Source organism: Equus przewalskii, chromosome 29 (assembly GCF_037783145.1).
Source record: "Equus przewalskii isolate Varuska chromosome 29, EquPr2, whole genome shotgun sequence".
NCBI classification, from domain to species: domain Eukaryota; kingdom Metazoa; phylum Chordata; class Mammalia; order Perissodactyla; family Equidae; genus Equus; species Equus przewalskii.
The window spans coordinates 18,736,529-18,758,104 of record NC_091859.1 but is presented as its reverse complement, the minus strand read 5'-3'; the positions used below and the strand labels follow the sequence as shown (position 1 = coordinate 18,758,104).

At 40.6% G+C, this 21,576-nt stretch overlaps 1 long non-coding RNA gene across 3 annotated transcripts; it reads left to right on the top strand.

The window, feature by feature from the left end:
* Positions 1-407: 407 nt before the first annotated feature.
* LOC103562470 (uncharacterized) lies at positions 408-21,232 on the top strand. 3 transcript variants are annotated; one of them, XR_011534538.1, is made up of 8 exons: positions 408-470; positions 741-891; positions 6,842-6,967; positions 7,837-7,958; positions 12,169-12,283; positions 15,677-15,819; positions 17,823-17,934; positions 18,510-21,232. It is a non-coding gene; the product is annotated as an uncharacterized lncRNA (long non-coding RNA). The 3 variants fall into 3 exon arrangements; XR_011534537.1 differs by lacking the exon at positions 408-470 and adding an exon at positions 17,333-17,443 and having other exon boundaries at positions 562-891; XR_011534536.1 differs by lacking the exon at positions 408-470 and having other exon boundaries at positions 579-891.
* The last annotated feature ends 344 nt before the right edge of the window (positions 21,233-21,576 follow it).

Genomic DNA, 21,576 nt, shown 5'->3' with positions numbered 1-21,576 from the left:
GGCATTTGGAGGTGAGGGTTTTAGGGGATGATTAGGTCATGAGTGGGATTAGTGCTTTTGTAAAAGAGGCTCCGGAGAGATCCCTTGCCACCTTCCACTTTCTGAGGTCACAGTGAGAAGTCTGCAGTCTGCAACCCAGAAGAAGTCTTTCACCAGAACCCCACCATGCTAGCCCCCTGGTGTCTGACTTCCAGCCTCCAGAACTACGAGAAATAAACTTCTGTTGTTTATAAGCCACCCAGCCTGTGGTAGTTTTTATAGCAGCCCAAACGGCCTAAGGCACCTCTCTATCTTTTTGATACCTCAAGCAGGGCTCTGCACACAGCAGGTGCTTAATAAACGTTACTTGAAGCTCCCTACCCTCACCAAGTTTACATCTCTTTGGGGAAAATAAAAGACACGTCTGCAGATTCAACAGTGGTGTGGCAGTCCTGTAGCCATGCGACGCACGGACCTTGAACAAGCACCAAGTGAGTAGTCCAGCCAGAGAGAACTTGTGGGCCAACGTGGCTCAGGAAGCTTTGTGGGCCGAACAGGGAACGATGACTCAAGTCGGGGGAAGAGGAGGAAGGCGCTGCAGGCAGGGCAGGTGGCCGCCGGCAATGGCGCGGACTGTGGGAGTGGAACAATCCACCTGCAGCAAAGGGCTTGTTTGGAGAGCAGTGGAAGGCGCAGCTGCAGAGTCTGGGCTGCCTACCTTGGCTCTGGGCTACAAAACGGGCACTTTGTTCTTTATCCAGGAAACAGTGGCTGCCTTTGTTTTTGAGCAGAGGAGTGATGAGATTAAAGTCGCATTTTTAGAAAGACCTACCAGGTGTCAACAAAGGAATGAACTGGAGAAGACTCAAACTGGAAGCCGGAAGCCGTTAGGAGATTTTCAGCACAGTCCAGGTATGAGAGGCTGAGGGTCTGGTTTGGGGACACAGGAAGAGAAAGAGGACCGATAGTTGAAAGGCCAAGTTAGTCAATGAACAATAGAGAACTAAGAGTTCGATAACTGGAGGGGGCGGGGTGAGAAAAAGGAAGAATGAAAAACAGTTACACTTGAAGCTCAGGAAGCTGGAAGGATAAAGTTAGCCTTTGACAGAAATGAAATAGAAGGATAAAGGAAGGGAAGCCAGATAAAAGGAAATGTAGATTATCTCCCTATTACACTAATATGTAATTGTTAATGGTACAGAACCTAATTCAGTATGTATAACACCTTATAGTTTACTGGGCACTTCTCCAGGTGTAGTATATTATTTGTCTTGAAACTAGACGAGCCCATTAGAAATACACAGGTGGTCAGAGACAGGCAAATACAGTGTGAGTGAGGGGAGAAGCCTGTAGAAATAGCTTAGACCGGAATGACTCATTCTGATCTTCTGTTTAATTCTCATTTGTGTTACTTAGTTTTAAGTAGTATATCTATGATTGAATGATTGATTACATCTTTAATGTTCATTCTTTTCCACAATAGCTCATGAGCTGTATTTCGAAATATCATCAACCAGTGTTTTGAAATAATTCTTCAAATAGTGCTCATATCCCGTCTTAGCACACCTTGTCTTTAAAAACACTTTCTACATACATAATTTCCATTTGCAGATTCAACAGTATTTTGGAGCAAAACCAAAACAGGATCTGCCATCACATGTTTTATCGGCTAGTGCCAGGGAGAGTGACTGGCAAACCAAATGCTGTCGTATTATTAAAATTCATGAACCAGAGAATTACTGATGTGTAATATTCAAAAATGCAATGGGTTCTAAGTATCTTTGACACATTCCCTAAAGCTTTAACCATCTTGGGAAAAAATGTTAGAAGTCTGTCAGGAACATATTGGATTTTCCTAAAGCATATGGTGATGAAATCGAATATCATTTTATGAGAAAATATTGTCATACTGGCTTCCTGGCTCAAGATGTCACAGCCATTTTCGATTTCTATTTTGTAATTGTCTTTCTTTTGTGCCCTTTATTTCTAGGATGAATTTCGTTCCTGGTCTTGGGACAATGTCATTGTTTCATCCCCTCTCTCTTTCTTTTGGCCATTCCTTTGTTTCCATTCTTGCTTCCAGAGTCTTTTGTTCTCCACAATAAAGTCTTTATTCCGTGCTTCAAGACTGGGAGGTGTGTGCTTTGATCAAGGTTTTGTTTTGACTACGCTAAGAGGGTTTTCATCTTCCAACCCTTTCTCCCCTACATGGGCTTGTGTGCTGCTGTTTCATCCTTTTTCTGAAGTAGTTGCTTTCATTGCAGACCTGGCTGGGTTGCAAGAATGGAAGTGGTTATTCTGTAGCTTGTACTATAAAAAAAAATCCATTTTTATTTCAAGAGGATGACGGACAGGAAAAAAAAAAAGCCATTGGGCCCTTTTACCACAGTCTCTGTTTGGTCCCCTTGGGCTCTTTTTAAGCATTGAAAATGTTCTCAGAGTTGGTCTAACGCACATCAGCCAGTTGGTGGCAGGCAGTGTTGTCGGTTGGCATCTGCTAGGAGTGGCTGGTTGGTAAGCTCAACTTCCAAATTCTTGGAATGTCATATTATTCTGTTTTCTAAGGCAACGAGGGAGCAATGCAGTCTTCCCCAAGGCCTTATATTGTTTTAGAGTTTTAGAGGCCAAGTGGGCATTTTGAGTTGGCTGTGAATTTCAAATTCTTTGCTATACGCTCTCAATAATTAAGACCTGGTGAGCTTGGATAAATTGTCCCTCAACGCAGCTCCCTACTTAAAGCTGTGGTGTAGCTCATAATCCCCTCCCTCAAAAGCCTAAAGGCATTTGAGATTCAGCGAGTTTTAAATTTCACACTGGAAAATGGGCTGGGAAGACGCGGCTGAAAGCTGGACCAAAACAAAGGTCTGAGAGCATTGCTTCTGTAGCCCACTTCACCTGGGCTCCATCCCAGGTGTTGAAATTCATCCCGGAGCTGATGCAGTCAGCTGTAGTGCTGGGGAGAGACTTCTCTTTGACTTGAAGGAAGACAGAGACAGAAGGTTGCAGCCTAATCAGGGCAGTTAGGAACAGTGTGTCAGACAAACATTCCCTGCAAGCCAATACATTTCCAGAGGAATAATTTGGATATAAACCATTTAAACCAATACCATTTAAAAAGCTATACACCTTTAAAAAAAAATCATCATTAGGTTGCCACATTGTAGAGGAGACGTTTGGAAATGGAGAGACAAAATAAAGTGTTTGGTCTTTGTTCTTCAAATCCATTAATAACTCACATTGGAGATGATACTGGAATTTTCTTGCTTTCAAGGAGATTTCTAGGGGGCCGGCCCTGTGGCCGAGTGGTTAAGTTCACATGCTCCCTTTGGCAGCTTGGGGTTGGCCAGTTTGGATCCTGGGTGCGGACCTACACACCACTCATCAAGCCACGCTGTGGCGGCATCCTACATAGAGGGGCTAGAATGACTTACAACTAGAATATACAACTGTGCACTGGGGCTTTGGGGAGGAAAAAGAAAGAAAAAGGAAGATTGGCAACAGATGTTAGCTCAGGACCAATCTTCCTAAAAAAACAAAAGAAGCCAGACACAGAAGGTCACATGTTGTATCACTCCATTAAAAAAAAAGAGATTTCTATAGATGATAGAAACTGGCTATATAATGTCAAAACCGCCTCTCTGTGTAAAAGAAGTTAGCAGAAACTAAAATGCCTCCCCCAAATCTCCCATCTGTTTTCTCTAACGCAGCGCTAGCTCTAAGAATCAAATCCGGGATGCCAGTCAAGGAGAGATGGGGTCATTAAAGTAGGGTAGACAAGAATGGAAACATGGGTTTCTTGGAAATAAACACACAAAATAAACAAAAGGGCTCTTAGGACAACTATCCGAGCATTCTGGCTTTCTTCCCTCTCCCCATCTTTCTCATCCTTTCCTTTCTCCTTTTCTTTCGCAGCTTTCCTACTTTCTAGATTCAATCTGTTCTCTGATTTTAACAAAAACACCCTTACTTTGCAGTTTATCCATTTGGGACCTGGATCACTTTAAAAGCACTTAGATTTGCCGTAAATATCATGGAAATAACTAAAATAGAATACTGTTTATATAAAAATTTTCTTTCATAAAATTAACGAAAAATAGTTAAATTATGCTATATCCTTTCATTTCTCCATCTTATAGCTGTTTTATTATCTTAGTTATACTGCGCTTAGAAACCTCCGTGTTTCTACTGGAGCTGATTCATCCTTCTAGAATATTCTTTCCCTCATTTCTCATTTATTTATTTCTCGTTTATCCCTTCTTCTTGGTCAAAGCCCAACTCAAACGTCCCTTCTATAAGACCTGCTTTCAACAAATATTTATTGAGGGCCATTTCTGTACCAGGTGGCAGTCTAGGGCTGGGACACAGCTGTGAATAAGAACAAGATCTCTTTTCACATGGAATTTACATTTTGGGAGTTGGAGATAACCACTGATAAATAACCAAAAAGGTAGATATGTAACATGTCAGGTAAATAGAGGAAGTAAGGTAATAAGGTAAAAAAAGGAGGGTTGGGAGCTAGACAGAGATGGGGGAAGACCAGCAAGGAGCATGCAATTACTCTTCCTTTTGCACTTCTATAGAATATAATCATACTTAAAAAAAGTTTTATACGTGAGAAAGTGGCATAAATGCTTTAGATGCTGGAAGCTGCTTACAGACAAGAAATTATTTAACTTTGCATTCACCAGTGCCTTGTGTACAATAGGCACCTAATCAGTGTGCAGTACCCATGACATCGGTAACACACAGGAAGCTGGCAGTTTGTTCATAACATCATCCATACATGTTGGTGTCGTAGGATCTAAGTTGTGTTGAGAAATGGAGAAAGAGTGTCTTGTCAATTGACTGGGGAGCAAGAAGTGACAAGGGAGGCAGGGATCAACCTTCTAAGGCTGGAGGTGTGTCAGGGGCAGAGGTCAGAGAAATCCAAGGAGACAAGCCTACAGCTGAGGGTGTGCTTGGAAGGAGAGAGGTGGAGGAAGAGGAGAGGCAGGTCGCTGCATCAGGGGGACCACACTAGGAATCACAGGGCACACTACACTAGTACAGGTCCCTTCTTTTCACCCTGGTTAGTGAGCCAAAGGAATGACTGGGATTTTGAATAACACACTAAATTTCAGCTTCTATATGGTACCCCTTTAACTTAATGCAATAATTATCTTATGTACCATTCAATGTTAAATGTGATTTCCCATTAATTAAGCATCTTTTTTGGATAATCTTTTGGTAAGAGTACTAACAAGAACAACCCTGTTCTATATTTCAGCGATTTCCAGAAGTATTAGGATGGGATAAGAAGGGAAATATTCTGTGGAGCTAATTACTAAGAAATTCACAATAGAGTGCGGTACCACGGATCTTGGGAACATTTTTTTTTAACAAACAGGACATAAGGTGGAATTTACAATGTATCAGACGCTATTCTAAGCATTTCACTTATCAAATGACATCGTGCTTTTGTATGGCACTTGTTAGTGTACAGATGCTTCCATCGACTTGATCTTTACAAAAACCTTGGGAGGTGAGGTTCACCATCCCTGCCCTTCAGATAAGGTGAGGAGTGTGGTTATTGCCAGTGAGCCGGGCAGAGCCCCACACATTCATCTTGAAGCTATGTTTAGAGAAGTTCTTAAACCTGCAGTGGTCCTGTCCTCCTCTAGAAACCTCTCAGTTTTTCAAATTGTCAGTTATGATAGAGAATAGTCATCTACTTATGAAATTTTTTAATAAGTTGAAAATTTTTGTTTCTTAAGGAAGTCTATTAATGTCTCTTTTTTTCCTGGTATCAATGTAGTTTTGTAGTTTTGACTACCTTCAAATATGGAAGGGAAAAAAAATCTCAAATAAATAAGTAAATAAGTAAATAGGGCCTTAACTTAAAAATATCTGCTATTAGCAATCTAAACATGCTTTTAAAATGACTCAATACTATTTTCTTTATTTCTCTCTCTCTCTTTATTTTGTGAACTCTCATGAGGCGTAAACGAGGCATAAAAAAACCAAAGTGATTTACCAGGTTTTACTGAGTTGGTAATAAAATTCTGGACGTAGAGAACCTAGGCTGAGAAAACTCACACACTCTTTTCTCTGATTTCTTTACTTTATGCGAATTCTCCACTGGTTCATAAAGTTGCTAGTGTAGCCTTTAGAAATGTCTTACTCATGAAATGGGGCATTGATTCCTTGGTTTATCTCTTCTCACCTTCTTACTCTATTTCCTTTCCCTTCCACGGTAAGAAAGAGAAGAAAAGAAGTGCTGGAACTAAATACTGAAATAATGAATAAAAACAAAGACTGAAAACCAAGAAAGCTAAAAAATACTAGCTTTAAATTTGGTCTAGATTAAAATAGTAAGATTTATTTTCATAGAATAAACTGAGTCACCTTGTTTTCTGAAAAGGACCATGTAGAGGAGTTATATATTGTTAATGACAAAGAATGTTTTTTTCCCAAATCAAGCTGACTCCTGGGCTTTAGGTAGATAAGATCATAAACTCAAATGCTCACACAGGCTGAGTTATGTACGAGAGTGAAGTCAATCAGATGGAAAGAGACAACGAGTTTTGCCCGGAGTGTGGGGACTTTGAAGGCACAGGCCCTACCCACTGTGTTCTGTCTATGCTGCTCCAGCTGATTGCTTCCAAGTGGGAATTCGGGCCCTGGGCAGCTGGATTTCGCAGTTTTTCAATCTGGGCGTCTAGATTTTTATGTGAAAGCTCCTAGTTGAAAATTAGTATCCACTTCAACAGTTGGTATCCGGCCCCCAGAACATGCGTATGGGCTGGCCTAGCTTGGGAGGGGCCGGGGTTCTGCTTCTACAGAGGATGCCTCTGCACTTTTTTATTGTTTAATTTCATTTCAGAACCAGAAACAACAACAGTGAAGCTGTGAGAACAAGAGAACAATCGTAGAGACATAATTCTTTCGAAGAAGTTGTCTGTTCTTAAAGATTCAAAGGAACACTGTCTTAGAGGAGAGTCATAAGAAGGTGCTTTATATTCCACATGAACAGTAACCGTGGTGTTTGGAAAGGAGAGGGGGAGTATGCTAGATGAGCAAGTGGCAATGAGTACAATCCTGCTGGTCTCTCCAGGCTGTTCTTAAACACCACTGACTCTGTGACGCATTTGCTCTCAAACCAAATGTAGGATCCATGCTGTCCACCAGAGCACTATAATATTTATATACAGAGTGAAGCCTAATAGGTTTAATCATAGGTTTGCGATGGATAATGGCCAATCAGAACATATACAGCCCTTAAGAAACCAGTACAGACATGCTGGTGTACACCAGCTAAGTACACCCTATTTACACCATACTTTAATATCCTAGAACTTTACTACTCAAAGGGCAGCCCTCAGACCAGCAGCATCAACCTCACCTGGGTGCTTAGTAGATGCAGCATCTCAGGCCCCATCCCAGACTTACTGAGTTAAAATGTGCATTTTAACAGGATCCCTGAGTGATTGCCATGCACATTACAGTTTGAGAAGCACTGTTTTGGAACACTTTATAGCTCTCGCTGTCATCTGCCATATCCTGTATTAAAGTTATTTAACTTCTTTGTCACCACTGGCAGACTATTAATTTGTTGAAGGCAGATTCTACATTAAAAAGAAATCCTACTACCGTGCTTAGCATCTTGACCATAGTAAGGTTTGAAAAATTTGATTGAATTGAATTGAAATGGTAAGAAAAAATTTAAAAAGTCATGGCAGTAATTATAATCAGAGCAGCTCACATTTATTGGGTGCTTGCTCTGCGCCTAATATGGGGTTAAGTATTTTACAGATCTTAATTTATTCAGTCCTGACAATAACGTGGAAGGTGGAAACCATTACTGCATTTGTGTTACAGATGAAGGGGCTGGGGATTTGAAAGGTGAACTAACTTGTGCCAGGACATGGAGGACGACAGGGGAGCGAGCTTCGCCTGATGCCAAGCCGAAGCCTGCACCGTCAGCCGACTTGGGTTGGTAGGTGTGAATGAAGGAAATAAGAGAAGAAGTTCGGGAGGAAATGACTTCAAGTTTGTAAGCCTAGGAGACTAGGAGAAAGATGGTTTATTCTTGATGGTTTTGGAGGATTCATTAATAGTTGTCTTCAGGATCTTGTCCCCAAGAAGCCTTTTACAATAGGGAGTATCTGCCGGTGAGTGTTCGTCCTTCGCCAGAAGATGGAGCACTTTTGTTTTCATATTTTATTGATCCATCAGCCTAGAGATGAAAAGGCAAGACAGAACTTTTTTTTTTTTTTTTGCTGTGATAGCCATTTTGCTTTTTCTCCTAAAGGAGTAAAGGAATTAAGAACTCAGCTAAATGCAGGAAAGATGATTGAGAGAGGGGAGACGAAAAAGAGGGAAAAATGTCAGTTGGCTTTTCAGATCCATCTAGCAGGAAGCAAAGAGCTTGATAGATTCTGTGGCACAGGAAGACCTAGTAACAATTTAATGGGGCCAGCAGACAGTGCTATTATGGGGGTGATAGGCAGTATATAATTATTTTTAACGTTCCTGTATGGTTGGGGCTTGAAATGTATCACAGAGCAGTCCAATACTAAAGAAGTCTAGATGAAATGAACAATTCTCCCTGTGTACTGGGAAAGAACGCAGCCTAGTAACCCACTGGGGGATAAAAACATGAAATGAAGAGCTTAATGAAATTAAGGTTCTTCAAGAGAAAGTGGGATTCTCTCCTAATAAGCAAGCTTTGAAATATTTTAAATTGCTCTTAGGAGAAAATCTATTAGATTATTCACAAAACGCTCACTTGGAAAGAATTGTTTCAAGCTATATTTGCATCCTGTTTTAAGAACTAGCTGGTCAGCACTGCAGAGGTTTTTGCCACCTCCTAACAATTAGCTTCAGGAGATATTTACTTAGTTAAACATCACTGCAAGCAACACGAACAAACAAAACATATTGATGCTCATTCCGTAACCACATACACCATTGCCCCTACAATTTATGGTACCCTTCCTACAATAGCCTAGAAGCATATTATCTGCAGAATCTGAGAATCTGTTAGCATCAGGTTGATTGAGAAACATCAAAACTTTTGTACACGTATTGTCAAAAGTAGATGAACAGTTCTCATGAGTAATCTCTTGAATTTCAAGATTAATTAATGTCCTCGTTTATTTAAAAATCCATATGAAATCGCACATCTCAACATTCATAATTCTCTCTTCTGGGATAATAAAAAATTTATTCCTTTTAAACTCTTCCCTTGGGTTGATTAGAATCTTATGTTCTCTTACTGGGTGCTTAGGTAATTTAAAATTACTGCTTCGAATATAAGAACTTAGCCTAGACATGCATTAAATTCTGTTTCAGGATGAAATGCAAACATTTGTAACTTGGGATTCAGGGCAATTTAAATTATGGAAATATTTTCTAAAAACTTGGGCTCTATATTTTATTGTGTGAAAGTTAAACAAAACATCCTAGCATACTAACATGTACTTTTGCATACGAAATACTAAAGGTTAGTAAGAGGCCTCTTCTTAAAGAGACCTCCAATAAGGTTTTACATGTTCCTACTTAGGACCTGAGTTGAGAGAAGGACTCCAACTGTCAAGCCTTGAATTGAGACTGACTCCAATATTTCTTCCACATCTCTCAGTCTCCAAATCCAGAGAGAAGCGCTGCCTGCAAGTGCCTTCAGCTCCTAGCCAGAACCCTTGTTCATGGGAGAGACTGCCACCATGGCTGTTAGGGTTGTCAGCTCTGGAGATTGGCTTCAGATTATAGTTTTCCTCCTATAGTTATGGGACCAAGGGCAAATTATGCAAACTCTCTGTGTCTCACTTTCACCATTGGTAGAGGGAGGATAGTAAATAACAACATCCACATTGTAAGAAAGTTGTGTGGATTAAATGAGACAGCGTTCTTCCTGAAATAAATGCCCCAAACCAGTTAGCTATTTTTACTATTAATAGCGGGAGACTAGAACCCATTGTCTTCATTTAGTCATTAAATAAATCATTAAATGACCATTTAATTTAATAGTTGAAATAACATTTCATATTTATTTTGTTACCTGAGAAATACACAACCATTATAATAGCAAATTACAAATTCAAATAAGCAAGAAGAAAAAAAATCAGTCTTCTTATTCAGAGAAGACATCTATAATGACATCAATATACACGTGTGTGCACACATGCACACACACTTTTTTTTATCATGCAAATATGTATCTTTATGATGCATAAATAATCACATTTAAACCAAAATGAGATTAAAAACTCTATATATGTGTGTTAAACACACATGCCCTGGAGTCAAACTGCCTTGATTTAGTTTGTGACTTTGCCACTTGATAAACCACATGGCTTTGAACAAATTATTGACCTCTTTTATGTTTCGGTTTCTTCATCTGTAAAAGGAGAATGACTAGAGGATCTCCCTCAAAGTATTGTGACAATTAAATAAGAATTTATATAAAGTGTAGTTCACTTTACTATAGAAATCACTGTGTTGAATGTGCCTCCTAAGGATCCCCTTTTTTTGTTTTTTTTTTTGAGGAAGATTAGCCCTGAGCTAACATCTGCTGCCAATCCTCCTCTTTTTGCTGAGGAAGACTGGCCCAGATCTAACATCTCTGCCCACCTTCCTCTACGTTATATGTGGGACGCCTGCCACAGCATGGCTTGCCAAGTGATGCCATGTCCCAACCCAGGATCCAAACTGGTGAACCTGGGGCCGCTGAAGCAGGATGTGCGAAATTAACTGCTGTGCCACCGGGCCGGCCCCTAAGTATCCTATTTTAAGGACATTTTACTGGTAAAATGACAGGATCTAGTGTGGATCTATCCCCATTACTATTCTTCTCTCTCTGCTACCTCGATTTATTATGCCTTTAACTCCTCACATGACCAATGTTGAAATTCCTTTGAATTGTAGGTGATCTATTAATCTAGACAAGTTCAGTTCAGTTGGGACAAAAATGTACCCACAGGAAGATTGTTTTTCCCAAAAGGATTTAATCAGGTTGGGAGTAAGAACTGTATCTTATACTTTTTCAGATTTCCTGTATATCCATATACTATGCTTTGAATATTAAAAATTGGATGCGTTTTGAAAGGGCACCAGAAAAGTCTACAAAGTAACACTCACCAATGCCCAAAAAAGTTTACTTGGTGCCCCAAATGAGTTACTTGTGATTTTCTTTTTTACTTCAGAAGAGGCAATTGAATAAGCTGATAGAAATTTTTATGTAATATTTCTTGAAGTATATTAGAAAAAAATTTTTGACTTTGCTTTCATGCCCTTATAGCTTTAAATATCTTTTCTTCAAGTTGGCATTTGCTGTTTGTTATTTGTCTGCACAAAGTGTAAGGCAAAAGATGAAAGCAACGCTCTCAAAAACTGAGATCTCCCCAGAGATGACTGTAACAAAAATTATCCATTGCAACTTTATAATTAAAGCTCTTGATGAAATACATATGGTAAATGATTTTTTTTTGGAGAAGTCCCCCTTTCTACATTCTCCCTTTTAAAAGATTAATTCACTTAACTGAAACCAACCAGGGGAAGGCAAATGTATGCAGGCCTGAAATTTTGTTTGGAAACAATTAAGTTCTTTCTTTCCCAAAATATAGATTGTGCAATTAATGGGGAACTTGGCTAGAGCGAGGCTGTTGACAAAATGTAGCTAGAAGATTTGAGCTATTTTTAGTTCTTATGCTGTTTGTACTTAACGTTTAACGTGAACATTTACTTACATGGAAGTTATTCTCTAAGATATAATGAAGAAACAGTTGGCATTTGTTTTGGGAAAATATCCAGTTTTTAGTTAAAAAAATCCTACACTCCGAACAGATAAATATCCTCATGGACTTTAAGTGGGGGAAATTGTGTTAGGATATATAACACTTCACTTTAAAAATTCATTACACATAAAACTTATTCTGAAGAAGTAAAAATTCTCATCTATAAAACGTTCTAACACTATTTTGTTTTACTTTCAAGTATATCTAGTCACTGGAAGTAGCCTAATAAAATTTTGTCTGGTAGAGAAAATTAGGGGAATTGCTTTAATAAAAAAGAAAGATTTTTAATTAACATTGTCAGTACAAGGAGTCCTTCTAAAGTCCTTGAAAATACTTAAAAACAGCTTCCTCTCTCTCTTGAGTAGACTGTTTTCAATTACCATCTTTCTCTCATTATTTTTTCCTTCATAGGTAGCAAAAGAGAGTTTGAGTTCTGTCCCTGTTAAGTATCACACATCCCCTGCCAGTGACGCATGAAGTCATGAGATGTGAAACACCTGAGGACCTCTGCTGTAACACTTCAGCATCCTGTGAGTCCATCTACTTCCCATAAGTGAATGTGTCAACCAAATCAGACAGGGGGGGCTCTATCTCTGGATCTTGCTTGATTGTATTGATGTGCACACTTCCCTCTTGTGCTGCCTTCCTCTGAAGATCCTGAGAGCTCTGGAACTCCCCACAGATCTGCTTCACTGGGGCCTTGGTCTGTGCTCAGGATCCATTAGATGGAGCCAACTGGGAATCTAATCAGATAACTAGGAGTTGTCTCTAGCATTGCAAATCCAAAGGTTGCTTGGGAGCCCAACTCATGACACCTCCAACAAACAGAAGGGGAGAGGCTGCTGTTTTCGGGCCACCGACATGATTAGTTTAGGGACGCAGACAAGTCTGGACAGAGGGGAATGGCTCATCAGTAGAACCACCTGTGAGATGGCCAGTAGGGGGTGTCAGGACTGCCTCCCTCTATTCCTTTCCTTTTAAACTAATATTTGCCAGTGGGGCGCGTGTGTGTTTAATTTATACTGCTGTCAAAAAAACCAAAAACATATACAGCTCATAATCACAAAAATAACAAAGTATATGCAAGAATTATAATAAAATAAAAACAGGGCTCAGCCGCATCTTAGTCCATCCATTTCCCTTTTCTAGTCCCTTACCTCCGAAGTAACTGCTTACAAATCTTTCAACTCTTCATTCTGGTATTTACTTTTATATTTCTAAATAATGTGTTGCTAGAGATAGTTCTGGATTTTCCAATTTTGGATCTTATCCGTTGACTGCCTATAAATCTTCCAAATATAGTTACATTGCGTATCTAGTAGAATCTTTTTTAGTGTTTAATGTTTTTATATAACATACCCATACATGTAAATATTCTTCATAGCCGAGCCACATAGGGTACTGATTACATTTTCTTTCTTCTACAAGCTTTCTTCCCCAATGTTAATATTGTCTGTTTTTTTCCTTCATTGCTTTGTATTCACTAACGAACCTCTAATAGTCCTTGACATATATTTAGCAAGTGCTACGTGCCCAGTATTGTTGTAAGTAATTTGTAGGTAAGGGGTTAGGGGATAGAAGATGGAGCATGTCATGCTCTAGCATAAAAGGACAAAGTCCAAGTTCCTCGCTATGCCTATAAGATCTGGCCCCTGGCTGTGCCCCCAGCTTCATTCCTTGTCTTCTCTTTCCACTTACTTTGCATTCCAGCCCCACCGGACGTGTTTTAGATCCTAGAATTTGCCAAGGCCACTCTTCTTTCCTGGCCTTTTCGCAGGTGCTCTGCTGCTTGAATCTATCTGCTGCCCCCATTATTTGCCTCCTATGTCCTCAGGTGCCAGTCTTCCCTGACCCTTAAAAAAGGTTAGAGCATCTTGTGACGTGCTCCTGTAGCACCGCGCTTTCTTCTCACCTACCACTCTTTATGTTTATTATTTGGATAACTTCTGTTTTTCTCGCTGAACCATAAGCTCTGTGAAGGGAGATCTGGGTCATCTTGTTCCCTGAGGGGGCCCCAGTGTTTGGCATCTAAAGTTTTGGCTGTTTATAAATTCTTGCTATTATATGATGGGGTTTCTAAGCAGAGAGACAGTGATGCAAATGCCTGTGAAAACATTGCAATGATTCAGGCTGAGAAAATCCTATGTAAGGGTAATGAATTGTTTACCCACATGAAGTAATTCTGTTTCTCCTTTGTAAGTTGCCTAACCTTAAACCGGCTGAGACTTGCTGAGACTTGTTGCGACTATAACGTGAGATGCAATATGGCTTTATGATTGGGAAACCTGAGTCTGAGAATCTAGTTCTTATTAATATTTTGCAAATGTCCTGGGAAGTCTCGAAGTCAGTTGATATCTTGGAGTGTCAGCATGACTGGCTGTGGTTCCTCTAACCTTCCATCTACTGTAATACACTTGGGGCTATACTGGCCAAAAGCAGTGGTTCTCTGAGCAGTGAAACCAGAGAGACCAGTGTGGCTCTGCCCTCATGGAGCCTCCAGCCTAGTAAGGGAGACAAACAATTGGCAGGTAAATCCACACATAAATATGTACTTGCAGATCGAAAAAGTGGTGTCAAACTGAGACCAAACGGTGTTGGAGAATAAACAGGGAGCTCCACATAAGTAGTCAGAGAAGGAGGGCCTGAGGAAGCATCATGTAAGTAAAAAGTCAGGGACGAGGTATTTCCAGCTGAGAGAAAGCAAATGTGAATGAAGTCTCTAAGACAGGTGGTAGTTAGGTGGTTATGTCCCTAAGACAGTATGGTTATGTCTAGGACCCAAAAGCAATCCATTGTGGCTGGAACAGAGGAAGCAGAGGAGGGAGAGCTCAAAATGAAGTTTGAGAGGCACACAAAAGCTCATTATTTGCTCATTATTTGGGGTTGTGAAGCCTGTGCTACCCAACTTGTGGTCTGCTGGTCTGAAAACTGTTGGCTACCTGTCTGTTGTAAAGACAGAAAAAGAGCTTGTGCAAAGACCCCGTGCAGACGCAAATCAGTTCCTTCACCTAGAACACTTTCTAGCTGAGCTTATCCACACTCACACACATACATACGTGCAGCAAGGCTTTCTCAATGAAAGAAGCAGTGTGATGTTTTACATTTATGTTCTGATGTGAGCTGCTCACCTTGTTACAGACCAACACTTTGAGCATACAGTGGACAAACACTAAAAGATTTTCAGCGCATGCGAATGTGTATTTGGTGGTGAGGTTGGGGGCGGGGTTATGGCATGATCAAATTCACTTTTTAAAATGATTCCTGTAGCTACAGAATAGAGACTGGAGTGGAAAGAGGCAGGAGGAGAGATCAGTCAGGACTGGCAGTCTAGGGAAGAAGAGATGACAATGACCTCGACCAAGATGGTGGCAATGGAAGTGGAAGATTAGTGGACAGATCATGGTATATTTGGAGGTAGAATCTATAGGATTTTCTCATGGAGTCGGGTATTGGGAGTTAAGAGGGAAATTCAAACTTGGCTTCCAGGTTTCTGCTCTGAACAACTTTGTGAATATTTGTGTTGTGATTGAGCTGGTAACACTGGAGAACAAATGAGTTCAGAAGTTGGGAGGAGGTGTGCAAGGACATCAATAGTAGCAGTTATAATAGTGGAATTTTTAATAACAGAAGTCTTTATGAAATCTCCAAATTAATAAATACTAGCATAGTCTATATTTTTTTCTCATAAAATGCTTTTTTTTGTGTTGAGATAGAGATGCTGGGAGAGGTTCGGCTCACTCATCAGCTTTGGGATCTCCTCATCATGAGTGATTCAGCTATGTGACTAAACCAAGTTATTCAGCTATCAGGATCTTGAGGGGTGCTCCTGAATGGTTGAAATTATAAATGTAAAATGAATACTAAGAGTACGTCCAGGGTGAGGAATAAGTTTCATCTTAACTGTCAACTCCGATTAATTTTAGTGGATGCTCAGTGCGCTGTTTCGAGGCTACATCTGGATTGAGTGAAAAGAGTGCTGTCATCGATTTTCAGTGTGTACCTTGGACACAGAAGGAAATGTGGCAGCAGGCAGGCCAAGTATTTGCTGACCCTCTCCATCTTTCAGGTATAGAAAATGAATTGGATAAATTCCTCAACATGTGTGGCACTGGATATATCATTTCAGACACTGCAAAATGGAACAAGCACTAAACTTTGAAGGGAACTGTCTATGTGATTAAAACTTGGAACAGATTCCAAGAGCTGGAATACAATGTTCTTACTGTTTCTCCTTTTGACCTCGATATTTGAACCAAAGCTGGCTGATAACAACCTAAACACCTTCTGGGGTATCAATCCAGTTTTGTTCTGGGATCCATTAGGGATAGAAAAACAGCCTGATGAAGACTGGGCCAATTCCATAGGTCTGGCAGGGCTAATTGCCATGGAGTCAAATCATATGGCCGCACCTGGTGGTGTGGTGACCATTCTCAATTTCCCCCATTTTATGCTAGGCGCAAAGACTGCTTTGCTTTCTGTTTAATCATTTTAATATAATTTGGCTATATCGTCCCTCCCACTACCTCTTTACCAGTAAATGGAGGCCTTTTGCTTTCCTTCCCCAAAGAAGATTCAGGTGACCGTGTGAAGTAGTTTGGGCTGCCAAGGAGACTGAAAATAGTTTGGATTCATCAGAGAGTGGCAGCATTTTGACGGAACATTGGGAAGGGTGCTGCTAACCTCTGCTCAGGTTGTGGAGACAGGAAAGCTGATGTATGATATTAGAGATGATTATCCACGGATTCTGCCAAGACTCCCTGGATAATAGTGATAATAACTGTTATCATGGTGAAGCGGAAGGGGAATAATGATTTGAGGAAGTTGGTAGAACAAGTCACATCAGTTCTTTGGCCAAAAGCCATGAATAACCTCATTTTCTACTGAAGAGAAGACATTGGTGATTTTTATAATTAAGATACTTTTGTCAAGGAGCTGCAGAATCTGCTGCTGGACAGGCGCAAAAAGGGGTCAAATTCAAAAGCATTACTTTTAATTGGCCCTGAAATGTTTGCTCTGGGTGTGAAAATGAATTGAGATAGCAAGTGTATGCCTTTTATTTGCTAATATTTGCGTGGCCCTATAGAAAGAGTTGCAGATGTTTGAGGTCATCCAGTCTAGGCGGTTTCAATAGCACATAATAGCACAACTGTTTAAAAAATAAACTCTCTTATTCAACTCCAAAACAGATAAAAAGCAAAGATGATCACATAGGAGATGGAGTAGAGAGTCAAGAGCATGACCCACTTGGGTTTGTGCCTCTCTGCACCCACCTGGTTTTCCATTAGACACCTCTGTTCTAAGGACTCAGTTTGAAAACCACTAATCTAATGCAAACTTCACTTTATAAACAGGAGGTAAGGTGACTTACGCAGAATCACACAATTGGTTTCCTGGGGGACCAGCTCTCTGTACAATGATGTTTCCACTACATCATACTTGGAATGTCAGGGATGATCCTCCCACTTCCTGAGCCTCCTGCTAACCCTTCCTACTTCTCATGTCAACAGGGTTCCACTCATTATCTTTTCTTCCATGTGATTCAACAGAATTCATCCCCATCACTGCCATTCTCTTGACAGTTTAAAGAAAAACCTATCTGACTCCACATACCCACGAAAGCACAGTAGGGAACATCGGATGTGCCTTCCTCAGCCAGAGCGCACAGTGGCCGCTGCTCCTGAACATGCCCTGTGAGCGAGGGTCCCAGTCCATGATCAATGCTGTGTGGGAGAGGGGAGGGAAGGGGAATTTTTATTGTGTTCTCCTGCCATGTGACAGAGAGAGTCATGAGAAATGCTCTGCAGATCTTGGGTTGTTTGAATGCTGCTTCTCTTTCTCAGAACTGACATTGTGTCTGGTCTTTGATAAATGATAAATTCTCATATCCTGTTTTGTAAGATTTTGAATCATGTGCAGTTAATAGACACATTGTTACAAAGGATAGTAGTATCTATCTCTTGAATAAAAGAACTGTTAATTTTACATGGACTTGTATTTCAGAGGATTACCAATTTTTAGAGCGAGATATGATCTTAGAAAATTTCTTATCCAATTTTTTTTCCCTTATAGATGAGGGAGTTGACACCCAAGTGGTGAAGAGCCGTGTCCATGATGAATCAGCTAGTTCGAGGCATGAACTCAATCTTTATTGCTCACGATCCATCGCTTCTCCCACACTTTGGTTGGTTTGATTGAAGAAATACGCATTGTGTGTCCTCTAGTGCAAATTATCTGTGAGAGAGAGAGGGAGATTTTCCTATTTCCTTCGTGGGGAAGGGTAGACGATAGAGACCCTGTATGTGCTAGGGTCTTTACCTCATTTACAGGAGATTTGCCCCATGAAAGCATTGTTCGCCAGCCGCTTTGGTCATTTTTTGGTCTGAGAGAGCAGTCAATGTTTTACGCTGGACACTAAGACAGGATCAGTGGTACTGGCTCTAATCTTTAGGTTAATGACTGCACCCTTTATCTTTTACATCGAATAAAATACAGTTTGACCCAATAGTTTTAATACTGTCAGGGCTATAGGTTGGGGCTCCTTTGAGCTAATTTACTACCAAGTTCAGACTCATGGCTGCTGATTTCAAAATCAATTATGGGCACCGTCACATACATGTGGGACAATAGATCTATACATGTCTATCATCTCTCTTGGAGAGATGAAGTGACCTATAAATGACAATGGTGAACGGGAGGAGCCTTCATCATGTTAACTTCATCCTTAAAGTGTAAATTATTATTTTTCTCTCTTTGAAGGCAGTTTGTTAGAGATGAAGAGTTTGGGCTCTGGAGCTGGACTACCTGGATCTGAATCTCCGGCTTGCCTGTGGACTGGCTGTGTGTCCTTTGTGGAGTTCGTTAACCTCACTGTGCCCCAATTTTTGCATCTGTAGAGGAAGTTAATAAGAGTAAACATCTCAGAGTGTTCTGAAGATTAAATGAGTGAATACATGCGGCTGTTGGAATAGTGTGGCATATAGTAAGCGCTTAATAAATGGTACCTATTATTACTCTCATATGGATAAAAGGCACCCTCTAAACTCTAAGTAAACATCAAACTTCTAATTGTTGAAAACTGTGATAAACAAATGTTTGTTGTTTGAAGCAGCTATGTTTTTGGATAATTTGTTATGCATCATCGATAACCAATATGCACACTAACCATGATTAAAAGTCCCCACTGACATGGGTCTAGTCTAGACAGAGCATGTCTGATGTCTAGTTCTTGTTCTTTCATGTGCTCATTCAATGAGCATGTGCTATGTGCTAGGCAGTGTGGATGCAAAAGTTAGCTTTTAAAAGAAGACACTATCCTTGCCTTCTTGGAAAAAGCAAGGTTGCAAAATTTGTGGAAGATCTATTTCTCCAACTTCACTTATTTTAAACTATGACTTGTATGAACATTTAATTTAAATAATTTATTAAATATCTAATTAAATGTCTTTGCCATGTTAAAAAAACAAACAACCTTTTCTAATTGTTTCAGTGGATTCCAGCAGCTGTCTTACTTTCTATGTTCAGGGAGTTCTAAGACATTTCTCAATGACTGATAGCTTCTTCTGGGCAGGCTTTTCTTGTTATTGAAGACCTGAGGTAGTGGAAGGTCATTTTCTGCGAGTTCACTCATTCAGTGTGCATTCTTGAGTATTGCTAACATGGCAAGGCCTGGGCCAGGTGAACTAGGGCTGGGCCAAGAGTAAGGTGAGGGCACCAACGTGATTAAGACATGTTCTCAGCTCTCAAAGAGTTGGGGCTGAGAGGTGGGGTAGGGTGGGGATGCAAAGAATCACAGAAGGGTCCTTGCCTTCAAAGAGCTCGCTGTGTTGAGAAAGAGACATCAGTAAACACATAGTGACAAAGCAGTGAGGGACGTGCAAAGTGCTAAGGGAGCACAGAAAAGGAAGTGACTAAGACAGCCTGAGGAGACCAAGGAAGGCTACAGACGGGAAGTGATGCATAAACTGGGTCAAAGGATGAGTAACTGTTTGTCAGAAGAGAGAGGGTGAGTTTTAAGGCAGGGGAAACTGCATGTGCAAAGGCACGGAGGCACTGCACAACAAAAGTTGGCAATCTTAGGGCAGCATGAGCAGTTCAGAAAGTGTATGGCACCCCCCTGTTTCAATGACATGTCCTTGCCCAAGTTCCTCAGCTCAGCTGGCAGAACCTAGTATGAGGCAGCCTCTGCCCACCTTCCCAAGCCTGTTTCTTGCTTTACAACCATCAGCCACACTGGCTCCCTTTTGTCCCTGGATCACCATAAGATTGATTCCACTTTAGAGTCACTGCATTGTCTGCTTCTTCTTTCTGGAACATTCTTTCCCATCTGTTCACATGGCTGACCACTTCTCACTCTTTAGGTCTGACCTCCTCAGCGAGGCCATCCAGGGTCATTTTCCCTGAAGCAAGTCTCCAGCTACTACCTACCACAGCACGTGTCACATGGAAAGCATTGTGATCTGTAATTATTTGCCCTGTTAACATATTTATTGCCTGCCCACCACTCTGAAGTGTAGCATGAGACATGGGGGTGGGGACACTGACAGTCTTGTTCCTGTTGTAGCCCTGGTGCCCAGGTCAGACCCTGACACTGCACATGATAGAAATTTGTTGAACAAAGAAATGAAAACAGCAATGAATGAATGAAAAATTTGGAAAGAGATTGGTCTGGATATCCTCCATTGGTTTCTCCAGGTCCAAACTCCATCCTTCTCCATCCATCCAATCCTGTGTCATGGAGGCTGACCGGTAGGAACCACATCAATATCTACCCTCTGGTAGCCAATAGGGAGCAGCTCAGGGAGAGAGGAGAGTTGGTTGGCGTGGCCTTGAGCTGGCTGCATCCCGCCCCTGATGGTCTCTGGAAGGACCCTCTCCACACAGCCTCTCTGCTTTTAAAGAAGGGTAAGTGCTTCCTCCCTTCATCACTTTAGAGGGAGTGACACCTCCTCCTTCTTTCCATGTCACTATCCCTGTGGTTTCTCTACACTCCACCTACATCTTCCTAGGTAGGCCCTCTATCAGCCTCTCTCCAACTTACTCACGCCAATCTGTTTCCTGCCAGGATCTGGAGAGATACAAGAGGGCTGGGACCGAGTTAGGAAAGGCCTTGCATGTGTAATTTTATTAACAATTAATAAAAAGTCTGGGACCAAACCTATGCCTTGAATGCACGTAAGGAGCTCAGACCATATTCAGTTAGAAATGGAGAACTAGGAAACGTAGACCTTTATGCAGGGCTTTGACGTAACCCAAAGAGCAAGACGAACGCTTGGGGCCAGTGTAGATCGTGTTCTCCAAACTTTTGTTAGGGCAACCTGTCAGTGAAAAATGCTTGAGCATGACCTGCTAATATATGCATATCTGTTTATTTGCAAATTATATGCATTCGTGCTTGTCCTAGTAACTTTTGTATGGTGTAAAATACTAAAGTAGATATTAGAACGGACAAAATAAAGATAAAATAAACTAAATTAAAAATATTTCAAATTGATTTTCAATTTTTCTCTCACTAAAAGTCATACTATTACTGTTCTGATTGCTTTGTTTTCAAGTGTCTTGCTGAAATTATAGGTAATATTTCAATGTATCCTTAGAGTGACATTCATTGTCAAGGAGGATGTGTGTAAACTCATGTTCCAAATTGTCTTGTTGATGATTTCAGTTGGGTAGAGCTGGACGATCTCTTGTCAGATCTAATTATATTATAATTATTTTGGACACGTAGCATGGCGACAAAGTGCTTTTACCAAGTGTAATTTGCTATTTTCTTATTCTTTTTCATATCTCTAGTGAAGAAAACAAAGAAATTATAATAATAATCATT